Here is a 13227-nt window from a genome sequence, read left to right on the forward strand (position 1 = left end):
CGACTTTGTTAAGTATCTTATTAAATTTTCTGTCACGCCGTTTCTTAACCGTATATTAGCCCGCCTTTCCTGAGACAATCCCTAGGTTTGCAACTTTTTGCTGATTCAGTAATGGGTTTATTAAAAAAGTAGTGGACAAATCTCCTTTGGAACAACGATGGCTGCCTCAAATTTAGCAAAAACAGTTGGCATTTTGTCTCCATCCTTAGCTTCAACCTCCATTTTCTATCTCCAAAGTTAAAATCTTTATTAGATAAACAAGGTAAAAATGGTAGAATGATGTATGTGTTTAACTGAGATAAGATATTTAACCCCAAAACTAGAAATAAATGAAAAAGCTAGGTTTAAATAAAAAAGAAGTACCTAAACTATAGCATTTTTCATAAATAAGTGCTTACAGTAGTATTTTTGAATGATCTCGGTACCTAACGTTGTAAACGTTTCCATTTTAGATGTCTGGACCATAAATATCGTTAATTTTCTTCGTTAAGTGACACATGTTGCCCTCAAGTAATTTTAAAAATTTTATTTTTTCAACGAATAATCACATAACAGCAGCCGAAGACCCCTAAAATTGCGATGAAATCTACTCTGACGAATGCGACAAAATGGCTACCATCGAAAGACCACAACGACTCCATATAAAGGACATCGCCATATGACTACAAGGATGGTAAGGGAGCTGTTGGAGGCAATAGATGTGGCCGGAAATGGAGGTGCAGTTAGCGTTAGGTTTAGAATTTGGAGATTTTAGAGATTTTTTTGTAATTTAAAAAAATATGGTTTTTTTTATAAATTTAATAATATATTTAATTTATTTTATTAAATTATCATAATATAACACGTGTCATGGAAAAACTAACAACAATTACGACCTAGACACTTAAAGTGTTAACATTTGTAACATTAAATACAGAGATCATTCAAAAAATATTGTAGACACCTACTCCTAAAAAGCGCTATAGTTTAGTCACTTATTTTGATATTTAAGCCAAAAACTAAACTCAATTTACTTTATAATTTCTTTTGTCTTCCTTCCCAATACCAACCAGTGGACGCACGGAGTCCAAAATAACTACTTTGTCCAAAAACATGAATCCCTCGTCGTAGTTGTTGCCTTGTTGGTTGACAGCGTTGCGGCTGAACGACTGCTGCGAGAAGCGGAAGTGCGATTGAGGGAGGCCTTGGAGGAGCTCTAGAGGACGGGGGCTAGAGGTGATCAGCCGCCGTATGATCATGCTGACGACCCTGTGTGGCCAACACCAATGGAAATCTTTGCCAAAGCTTTCTACTTTCTTTACCAAACTGTCCCTAGGTATCATCCTAGAGAGACATACCATCCACTTGATTCCCGATGTCCGCACACTTTGTCTCCACATGAACCTAGGAGAAGGTTATTTGCACTATAATAGCTCCACATGCTTGCTTAGGGTGAGGGGACGATGGAAACTAAGAAAACTAAGAGAGACACACCATTGAATGCACAAGTTCACTATATATATCGAATATAAGGCCTTGCTTTCGGCTTCTCTGTTTTGGTTCTATATGGATATTTCCATTAGAAACTGAATTTTTAATTCATTGTTTGATGAAACAGAATTTTAGCAGGTTCAATTGCAGGCTTTTCTGTTTTAGCTTTAGATGATTCAAACAGAAAACGCACGCTTGCACTGTATCTTCTGGCTGGAGTAGCTCAGGTATACTCATGCATTTTTTAAAATAGTAATTTTTCAAGGCTATTTGAAATCATTCATAGAAATTATTTTTTCTTCTAATATCTTTCTTTTTTCTTCATTGTGCTTATAATACTGCAAAGGAAAAAAATAAGTTTCACTTAGGGGGAAGCCACTGGAACCTTGGTGATTCTCTGTTTTTTGCTTTATTATGTGCCCAGGTCATAATATCAAGTTCATATTGCTTTTTGTGGCCAAGTGTTTACTTCACACTTCTGGACTTCTTCTTTTCCTGTTCCTCCATGTACATCAATTTTAGATAGCTATGAAACATTCATAATGCCATAAATATGTTATTTTTCAAGTATATGTATACAACACATTTTTTTCTTCAATGAAATCGTTAATTTTATTCAAAATAGAAAATATCCTAAATTACAATAAAAATTTACAATCATAATATTAAATTAAGCAAATAATTAGAACAATTTTTTATAATCATTGAAACAAAACTAGCAACTTAAGATAACATAAGGACCATACAAGGAAAGATTAAAATCTAACCAAGAAAACTCGAATAAAAATAGATACAAACAAACCTGATTGCATCGACAAACAACCCACAAAAAAGGATCAAACTACTGAAAGAACACCGACAAACCATAAATCAAACTCGAGCAACGTGAAAAGTTATCCATGAATGCATAACTGGTACCCAAATCTAAGTGTCGAAAGTAGGGAAGATCAACAATATAACAGATAAGCGCAATATTGACCAGTCGTGGCGATGTCTAATCAACCCTTATAAAAAGATAAGTGAAAACAATGACCAAATAGATGAAAACCGCATCAAAAGACAAAAGAAAACGTGTCATAAAGGCAGAAGAAAACATGTCATACATGCAAACTTATTGAAAATAAAAAATAAAAGGAAAATAAAGCAAACCGAAGGTTGACAACTAACATTAAAGTTAGTGTCGCCGTTGATCTATAAAGACAAAAAAAGGGTAAGCAACTTACCAATGAAAAAAAACTAGGAGATGATACTAAGTCTAAAAAGTTTTAAAAACTTCTAATCTTATATACAACACTTTTTTTAATATGATCACATTGGTATGGTCCTCTAATTACTTGGAAAAAATTAAAGAATTCAATAACCTTACTGGACACGTATTTGCATCCCACATTTACATCCGATCTTGTTTGTCAGGTTAACAAATGAGTGGAAAATTTCTTGTTTTATAACTGCTTTTCTCTTGCGATTCTTTGGTGCCATTCCTTGACTTTTGTGCCATTCGTTGTTCTTCACCTGCAAAAGGTAACATTTTGCATAACATACTGCTTTTCTTTTCGTTTTTGAACTTTCCCATCATGTGATTCTGTTTATAAGAAAGAAAGAAACAAGATAATGATGATCTAAAAGCGTTTTAAGCTCCATTAAAGGTCATCATGGGTTTTTCTTTCTTGCATATGCTCTACTAAACTTGAAACTTGAAACGTTTTTTTTTCCAAAAAAAAAACAATAGAAAATCGGGTTAGGTAAATACCACATATGTTGCTTTGACTCTTCATTTTCAATGAATTACCTATGTCAAACACCACCCAATGCATCAGGACATAGATATGGGGATATGACCCTCCTAATACGTGGGAAAACTCCGAAAGAGTTGAATATTGTTGGAAAATAGACTGCAGTAAAACAAGGCCTTATTATTAACTGAAAAAATATATAATAAAATATAAAAAACAAAAAATTGATTAACCGTGTCGTGGTATTAATCACTACCTCAGAAGCGAATTTGTCCAGATGTGTGTAATTGCTACAATAGACGAATGGTCCTCCAACGTTAGCACGACTTTCCAAATTTTGTACACCCGAAAGATGGAGTGGACTCTAATGGTATTGCTCTTCCCCAAACTCAAGGAAACCCTCCATGAGAGTGTTTCTAAAACAAACAATTGCTTTGGGATATATCAAATGAATGAAATTGCTCATTATTTATAGGCTAAATAGTAAGGGTAAACTCGTTATTTCCGAAGCATAATTTAATTCTATTTAAAAGAGAATTAAATGTCATTTAGAAATATGTTACAAATTTAGCATTAACAACATCCCCTCTAATGTGAAATAATTTTTTCGTAAAAAGTGAGAACATTGAAGTTAAAACAAGAGAATAACAATAACGAGATTAGCAGCTTAAGCACTAGTGAACCTATATGTAAATAGTACATAGTGATGATGAGTAATTCTTCTCTTAAGATAAGTGAACAAATCTTGAATTTTCTAAGATTAGGATGAACTCATAAAACAAAACTAACCCCTTCATCTACTGAAGACCTCGATGTGTCTACAAAGTATATATACGAATGTATATATATAGGCCTCTTTCCTCAGGATTTTTGTAAATGTACTAGAAAAACGGCCCAACATTTTTCATAGAAGATGGCTAGTCCTTCTCACTTACGTAGGTTATTTCATCAAGCTTATCTCGACATAAACCTCCCAAAATATGGCCATAAATAATTAAGAGTTTTTATAACAACTCAACCTCACAATAAATTAGGTGAATTTCTTCAAGTTCATTTTAAATGAACCACTCATAATATGAGATAAGAAATCATTATGAATAATTATTCAACCTCTTTAATTGGTGAATCCAATAAGTCATTCTCAAATAGGATCACACAAAATCTTGGGATTGAATTCATTATGATTTTAAGAAAACTCATCCTCTCTAACGATAAGTTCATCGAGTCATTTGCAACAGGACAACCACTCAACACTGGGTTATGAACTTATTAATGATATATATTCAACCAAAGTCAATAAATTCATCAAGTCTTTCTCACTAAGACCTCCCAAAGCCTGAGCTATGAATTTATTAAGAGCAATTAATCTATCCTGTGCATGTACATTATTCATCATAGGGATATGAAGATAGAAATGTACACCATGAGTTTCTTTGTGGCTTTATTTGACCACATCGAACTTATATAACTAAGTTGGGTATCCACCATGAATTCCTCAACCAATGGGCTTTAGACCCATCCCCTTGACGAATCAAGAACCATTTCCCAATTTAACATTTGGTAAGCAGATTAACTAGGTTACTCTCTAACTCTTGTCATCGTTTTCAGATACCCCAAATTTCTAACATTTTTAGGATATAAATAAATTTACAAGTGCCTCAGACAACGTGTAAACAAATTTTCTTACACAGATTCAATCATACATAATAAAGTTTGTTATGAGTTTTAACCATAAAATTATTGTTTAACAAACTCAAATCTTGTTTACACATAATTATATTCTCAAAATTTTGAGAAGTTATTGATCATTAAGATTAGTATGCATAATCTTAAACGATTATAAAATTTCTTATATCTCATCAGTAGTCATTCATGACTTTTTCTCATTCATAAGAAATTTAAGTTTTCCTAATTCTTCTCAAAAAGTATTTAGGAAATTATGAATATTATGGAAAGTTTATTAGGAGTTTTTCACTTTTCATGACAAAAGAAAAATTATCTCAAGTATTTCACAGAGATTTCAACACAACTCCCTAGGAAAGACAACTTTTTCATTTCCTCTATTTAAAAGTATACTCAATGGTTACAAACGATTTTTTAGTAGCACTAGTGTCTATCACTTTTTCATTCATAATATTTAATATATTAGCCCTAAAGAGACTATCACATATTTTATTTACTATGACTAAATTTGATATTCTACTCAACTAAATTAATCTCTACTCTATTATCTTATGCACTAAATTTAAAGAGTTATTAACACATCATAGTATTTTATAAATTGGAATAATGAGTATAGTAATGAACAATGCACTAGGTAGGTTTCTATAAAAGAGAGATGGTGCACTAGGCACACTTATGTATCAAGTCTTTATAGAACCAATCATATTCATGCACTTTCATACTCATCACATCACTACTTTGCAATAAATCATTTATGGCTCTTTCTTAAGGCTTCTTTAAAGGATTATGCTTGACACTTTTACTCACAATGGTATCTTATTAAACATACACATTTTTGGGCTCACTCCAGCCTTAGCTTTAGCCTTTTACTAGTGGCTTATCTCAATCCATAATATGTCCACTAAGTAGTAAAGACTAACTTAAAAAGGTATGCATTTAAAAAGCATGAATTAGCATGCAACAAGTCTAAATAATCTAACCTCGCAAGTAGAATCTTAATTCTTAAGTAGACTTGTTCATTCTCACCATGCGTGCAATTTGCATCATCGTCTTTAGCATGCACCCAAAATCTATCATGACAGTCACTTCATCTGAACCGACACCTCTTTTGAATCTTCTAAATAAAGATGAATATTATATAAGATTTGTCACAAAAATAATTTACTAACAGCAATAAAATTAAAATAATTTAATGATAGTAATAAGATTTTTATCTTTAAAATTTTGGTTCTTTATCTTCGATATATTGTGGAAATCGAATATGAATTTAACAACTATTCGATTTGGAGAATCTTCTCATTTCAACTTCACCAGCTTCATACTTCTCCAAAAAATACACATGCCCTGTGTTTTTTTTAGAAATTTCTGAAAAGAAATTATTAATACAACAAAAACAATTATAATTATTTTTACCAGGAAGTGTATAATATTACCCCACATGAGAATAAATAATTTCATATCTCCCCAGGAATCAAATATCAATATTCAGTTAGCTAATACATGGGAGAACATGTAAATGTTGTTCAAAGATTATCAAAACTTGATGATGACATATTAATTCAATATTAACCTCTCAAAACACATAATCAATATATCACTGTGCATTTATAAATACAAACAATGCAAACGTCAAAAACATTTCTTCACATAAATTACAATTATAAATTCCATAACTTATGTACATTCATTATTCACAATAGCAATTAAAGTGCTATAATCTCTTATAAATATGTGTTCACAACTCACATGAACAATTTTTTTAGTTGTTCACTGACGCCAGACAGAATAGTGATTATCCTGTAGGCTAGCTCTGACAGACGATTCACAAGAGAAAATTCGCCCAAAAACCAGAGAAAAAGTCTCTAGGGTTTAATAAAATATTAGAAAATCAAAAACTGTCAAAAAAGCAGTCCACAAGCGGACTGTTATAGTAAAAAATCGTCTTATTCGAATTTTGCCAAAAATAGCAAAATCCCGAAAATCACTCTAAATTGAAATTCGAAATAAAATAAGCAATCTCCCAAAAATCCGGCCTAAATCGGATTTAAATTGACTTCCTAATTAACAATCGAAATATTACCATAAATAGTAAAAAATAACTAAATCTAGTGATTCGGAGGGGAAAACGGCAGAATTTGAGGTTGAAAAAAGGCCACATGGAGCGTAGCTCATGGAGAGCGTGCGCGTCGAAAAGAGCTTTCCGGATTGGGGTCTTATGCGCGTTCTGACACCTGTAGCCAAAGTTATGGCCAAAAGACGAAACATACTCAAACGACCCAATGAGGAACATGTCACAATCAATTCCCGCCTTTGCGCTGATCTGCCAACTCATGGTATCTCAGCGCCATCAACGTGCAATCTGACAGCTCAGCATCATCTGTCTCGGATCCCCCTGCATCATTCACCCGTTCAGTTACCAAGTAAACAATCCATTCTCCATTTACTTTATAGTATAAGTCTTTGAAAAATTGATCATGTTATAAAGATCAAATTCTATATAGCTATTTACAAACATTTATATAGCTATTTAATAAACTGTTCAATTCAGTATAGAAATTTAAAGACCATATTTCCCAAAAAAGACTTTAAATTATAACTATAAATTGTAGAACGCTTTACTCTACAAAGCTACATTCATATCCAACCTTTCCAAACATATTTCATATGTTGAACACAAACATATGACACAATAAGTTATAGCATATTAAATGTTTGAACGGTTTCAATGGTAAAACATTATCATTAATGTTTGTAACTTAGTAAATGAATTAAAGACACAAAAATTAAACGGTTTTACAACATCAAAAATTGGTTAATGAGTAAAATATAAAATTTGTAACTCATGCAGTGTATTAAAAACACTATCATTAATGTTTTAACACCATCATCAATACACTACCAACATAATTGCGGAAAGGTTTCAAAAACAATTCAAATGGTTAAACTATTACTTAGCTTTTCAAACGTCTTAAATATGTTTTAAAAAGCATGAATAGTTAATATCTTTTCAAGATATCTAACTCATATCCAGCTTTCCACTATCAATGCCTGTCATAAACTAAAGCGTTTTATATAACGAATACTTTATATATATATAACGTTTTATATTAAAGTTCTCATAGTGGCAGAGGCAGACTGTTCATAAACCGTTTCAATGCAATAAATTCAATTAGGCATTTAGGCGTGTGAAAACAAACCAATTCTTAATCGTATCAGGCAGTATCAAATATTACGTACCGTTTTGATGCAAGATTGGTACCATCTGAATCCGGACTATGCTTCACACCATCAAAATCGAACATGTTTGTACAACAGCAGTATAGTATGAATTTGTTTCTAAATTGTTGAAAAATAGACTGCTATAAAATAAACCATTAGCATTGTCTGGAAAAATATATAATGAAATATATAAACAAGAACCGATTAACCGTGTCGTGGTATTAACCACTACCTTAGAGGCTAAATAATAAGGGTAAAATCATTATTTTGCAAAGCATAATTTAATTCTATTTAAAAGAGAATTAAATGACATTTAGAAATATGTTACAATTTGAGCATTAACAACAAATATACCTATGTCATACCATACATATATAATATATTCCAAGACAGAACACATAGTACTGCCACATTACAAATGTTGGGTGTGGAATATGTTATAACACTCTAGCTATACTAAAAACAAGAAAGAAGACGAGAGGAAGAAAGAGGGCCAATACTCTGCCATTTTATTAATAAACTGTAAAATCTCTCTCAACAAGAGACCAGCAATTTATACAAGAGTTTAAAGGACTGCTGAGCTCAGCTGGCGAAACTGTAAGCTAACAGAAAATCTAACAGATTCGTAACTAACTCATGACAGTCACTAAAGCAGAAACAACGAAACAGTAACAATTCAAATACAACCAATAAAAACCAAATCATGTAGTAAAAAACAAACACATACAATATTATATACTAACATAATGGTAACGACGGGTTTTACTATGGGGTTACTCTTCCTGTATGGTAACGACGGGTTTTACTATGGGGTTACTCTTCCTGTATTTGAGTCAAACCACTTATGCCTGGTAAAGCAAACAAAAGTAATCAACAATTTTATCCTGTTGTAACTTGAGGCAAAATTTATTTTAGTTAATTTTTCAGCCTTATTTATTTATTTATTTTGTGATACACTTCTAGTTTATTGAATCTCCTGTTCGTACACGTTGGCTTTCTGTTAAAAATTATGTGCAATCAACAAGTTTCTTGGCTGCATTTGTTGGAATTTTTCAGGTAACTTCTTTCTCATTTCGCACTAACTTTATCGGTTTGTATGAATATGGTGTTGATATTTTCTCTTATGCAATGCAAGGTGGTTATATGTATGCACAAAAGATTGCATCAAAAGATCACAAGCTGGTATATTGGGTTGCTGGTGCCTTATCTGCTTTTTCTGTACTGCTGGTGAAGAAATCTAGACGCAGTGAACTTGCTCAATATGTTCTTCCACGAGCCACAGAATCATTGTGGTATATTTCCATAAACCGGCATCTGCTTCCTGATGTTAAAAATGCTAAGGTATAGTTACATATTAAAATTCTGGCTCTTGATCTTCGTTCTCAAGAGAGCTTCTAATTGTGCTAATAGCTCTAGATAGATAACCACCTTTTTCCTTGATGTTTCCGAGGCCAGTCACCTTCTTCTCTTTGGTCCTTATGCTGAAATGTCATGAATTAGGTAACTATGGTACAATCCATGATTTGTACAAGTCTAACACTTATAAGTTGAGACTAGAAGATTGCTCCCTTTATCTACCACATCGTTGTGCTTTTAACCGAACTATGTTGCTTCTCTTTGGCTACTGAATTGATGTTCCGAAATTGTCACAGGTGGCCTTATTTTGTGCATGCATGGGAGGACTCATGTACTACCTAGAGTATGAACCAGATAGCATGGCACCATTCCTTAAAGGTCTTCTCCGCCGTTTCCTGTCTTGCAGAATAAGTAACCAAGGCACTACATTTGATCGGACAGCTTCCTACACATACTTGCAGACTCTTGATGCCATGAAGAAGCCAAAACCTGAGGATAACCAGGAGTTTGAAACTTTAATTCCTAAACAATACAGTCTTGAACCTATACATGGGCTCTAAGCCCTTTGAATTTCAGTCTGTCATCCATTATTTGCAATTTATACTACATTGTTGCTAATTATATATATTTGTAGAACAATACACTAGGGGATGGATATATGATTCACTGCTGTTTGACGAAATTAACTGAACTATAGGGATTTTGTTTTTTGTTTTTGGTTTTGAGTATCGGATCCCTCACAACATCATGTATAATATCTGTACTACCCCATAGGAAAAATCATATCTTATTGAATGGGAAGACATGATACGATGATAAAGATATAAGATTATGAATATAAATCAGTTGCAATCTATTGTTTCCTTCTTTATTTTGGGTTTGATGACATTGATATTCAAGTACAAAGGAATTGGTAGATGGAATGGGAGGATGAGGCTCAATGGAGAGAGTGAGAGCAAGCTCAAGAGGAAGTCCTTAATAAGCATATAAAAATCATATTAAAATTTATAAGGAAATATTAATACTATGAAACTTATAAAAAACTATCAACTAAATTTGTTTCTGGCAGCATATTTGGATCGGCGATTGTTCCTTAAAAGATAGTGTAACACCATGAATCTCGAGTTAGTAGTTTTGAGTTGATTTCAGAGGTATGTGAACCATTGTGAAATTTGTAATTGAAGTCGTTGGACTGAGTGGGGGCTTAATTAGATATAATTTGGGCTCGAATGGCCTTAAAAAGAGGATTTTTGAATTAAAGGAAAATAAGGAAGGACCAAAAGTATAATTAGACTTTTGATGATAACAAAGCTGATTTCCTTGGGATTTCTAGACAAGGGTGGCATGGGGGCTTAGGACAAAAGCTGGCAACTTTTATTTCTTTCCATTTCTCCATTTTCTTCCTCGTCTTCTTCCAAACCACTCAAGGTTTCCTAGCTCAAAGGTAATACCCAAAATATCAGGTCAGTGACTTTATTGAAAGGATTTAAAATTTTGGAGGATTAAATTGAATAAATGTGAGTTCTCTTCAAATTGGTTTTTCCTTTAGTTTATAGGCTGGTTTTGAAACCTTGAGTGTTATAGAACTTTAAGGAAAGTTCAATGATGATTAAAACTAAGCGATTAGTAAATTATTTGATATTGAAGAAAATGAGTTTTTGAATGATATGTTGAAATATGAGTTTGCATTGAGATTTACAAGTAGATTTGACTTGCCAAAGAAATAAATAAGAGATTAAAAGCCTTAAAAATGAATAAAATCATGTATGAAAAAGTAGTGTGATTCTTAGTTTGAAGTGTTGTTTAGAGAATTTGGATGTTATAAGAAGCTAAATGGAGGAAAGTTAGTAGGGTTAAGTGATGTTATGTTTAAGGGTATTGTTGGAGGTAAAAGTAAGAGAAATTAACGAAATTTGGGTAAAAATCGAGTTGAAAAATGGAAAATTTGGGTAAGGGCATCGATACTGGAAGAACAGTACCGATACTATAGGTTTAAATTTCAAGAATTTTGATGAACAATATCGATACTAAGAGAAAGGTATTGATACTATGGATTCCACAATGCAGAAATGGTATCGATACTGAAAGGAAGTATCGATACCATAGTAGGGGTACCGATACTATTGAGCCTGAAATTGTAAGATAGGATGAAATTGTAATAGAAATTTAAAATAATAGTACTTTTGAGTATTATTAAAGTATTAATGTTAGGGAATATACTAACATTGGTATGTACTTAATGGATGCTTGTGTAGCTCACAACTAAGCTCCTGAGTCAAGCAAGAAAAAGAGCAAAGATAAAGTTGTTGAATAGTCGGACATCATTACAACATACTAGCGAGGCTTATTAGGTGAGTGCATTTATTTTTTTTCTTAAAAGGAGGAAGACTCACAATGAGTCAACTTCAAATGTTTTGATTTAATATATGTTTTATAATATTTTCTATATTTTCATAATGTGTATGGAAATGATATTACGAATATATTTTAGAGTATGAACTGCTCTAAAATGAATGGATGAATATCGATGTTGTTCAATCGGCATAAAAAGTGCCATTAATGAAAGTTAAATGCATAACGGTGTATTTCGACATATAAGGTGCTACCAATGAAAGTTAAATTCATAACAGTGCATTTCAACATAAAATGTGTCACTAATGAAAGTTAAATGCATAACGGTACATTTCGGCATAAAAGGTGCCACTCATAAAAGTTAAATGCATAATGGTGTATTTCAACATAAAGGTGCCACTAATGAAAGTTAAATGCATAATGCTTCATTTCGACATAAAAGGTGTCAGTCATGGTATTCATAAAAGGTGAATTACCATTTTGGCACTTCAGTGCATTTTTTGTATCTTACACTCACATTTGACATAAATTGGGAAAAATAAAGGATAATCGGAAAATATATATATATATATATAAAGTGGTATGTTGGACATACTAAGAATAATTTCAATGACTATGTGAAAGAAACTTGGTTTAACTGATATGGTTAACTGATTTTATGAAGTATACGATTACAATAGCTATGCTATGCTTATGTATGAATTGCAGCTCATTTACATTATTATGCCTCACTAAGTAAATACTTAACGTGTTTTGATTTCACGCGTAGGTCAAAACAAAGACTAGCAGAGTAAGGATTAAAGAAGAAATCATCAATCCAAGGTTGACTAGTTAGTAACTATAGGACAATCAGGTCTTCTTTTGTTGAATAGATGGCATGTATATGAAATTAAGAAAAATGCTCTGTAATGTATTCAAGTTAATACTTTGTAATAGGTTACAATAAAGGTTTTATCTTATATTAAAATGTTTTGTTTTTATTTTTGAAACAAAATTTTATGGGTTTACAAATAACAAAATGATTTTAAAAATCATGTGACACTTGTGACTTGTGTATGGGAACGTATACGAGATATTGTTGTTACATTTATTGGTATCAGAACTACATGTTTAGCTAATTCTCTGCTGAAACCAAGTTTATTTGAGTTTAGAAAAGGGATTACATGCCATTAAGATTGTCAAGGTTACTGATATGGTATCATTAGAGTGTGATTAATGACACTCCTTACTAACTTTAGTTTTATTATTATGTATGTCCTAGAAAATGTCAGAATTTTTGAACTCGCGAAGTGTGGGGGAATAAGAAATTAGAGAAGGAACGGGTAGTGAAAGTTACGAGGCTAATAGTGAGCAATCGATTCCATCTGAAAATGCTATTGTGCCTGAAATTGTAAGATAGGATGAAATTGTAATA

The 13227-nt window shown here is 32.3% G+C and overlaps 1 pseudogene; it reads left to right on the forward strand.

Moving 5' to 3' along the window:
• Positions 1-598: 598 nt before the first annotated feature.
• On the forward strand, positions 599-10188 carry LOC120208313 (annotated as a pseudogene).
• Positions 10189-13227: the final 3039 nt, after the last annotated feature.

This window comes from Hibiscus syriacus, unplaced genomic scaffold (genome assembly GCF_006381635.1).
Source record: "Hibiscus syriacus cultivar Baekdansim isolate YM2019G1 unplaced genomic scaffold, ASM638163v2 tig00016212_pilon, whole genome shotgun sequence".
Lineage (NCBI taxonomy): Eukaryota > Viridiplantae > Streptophyta > Magnoliopsida > Malvales > Malvaceae > Hibiscus > Hibiscus syriacus.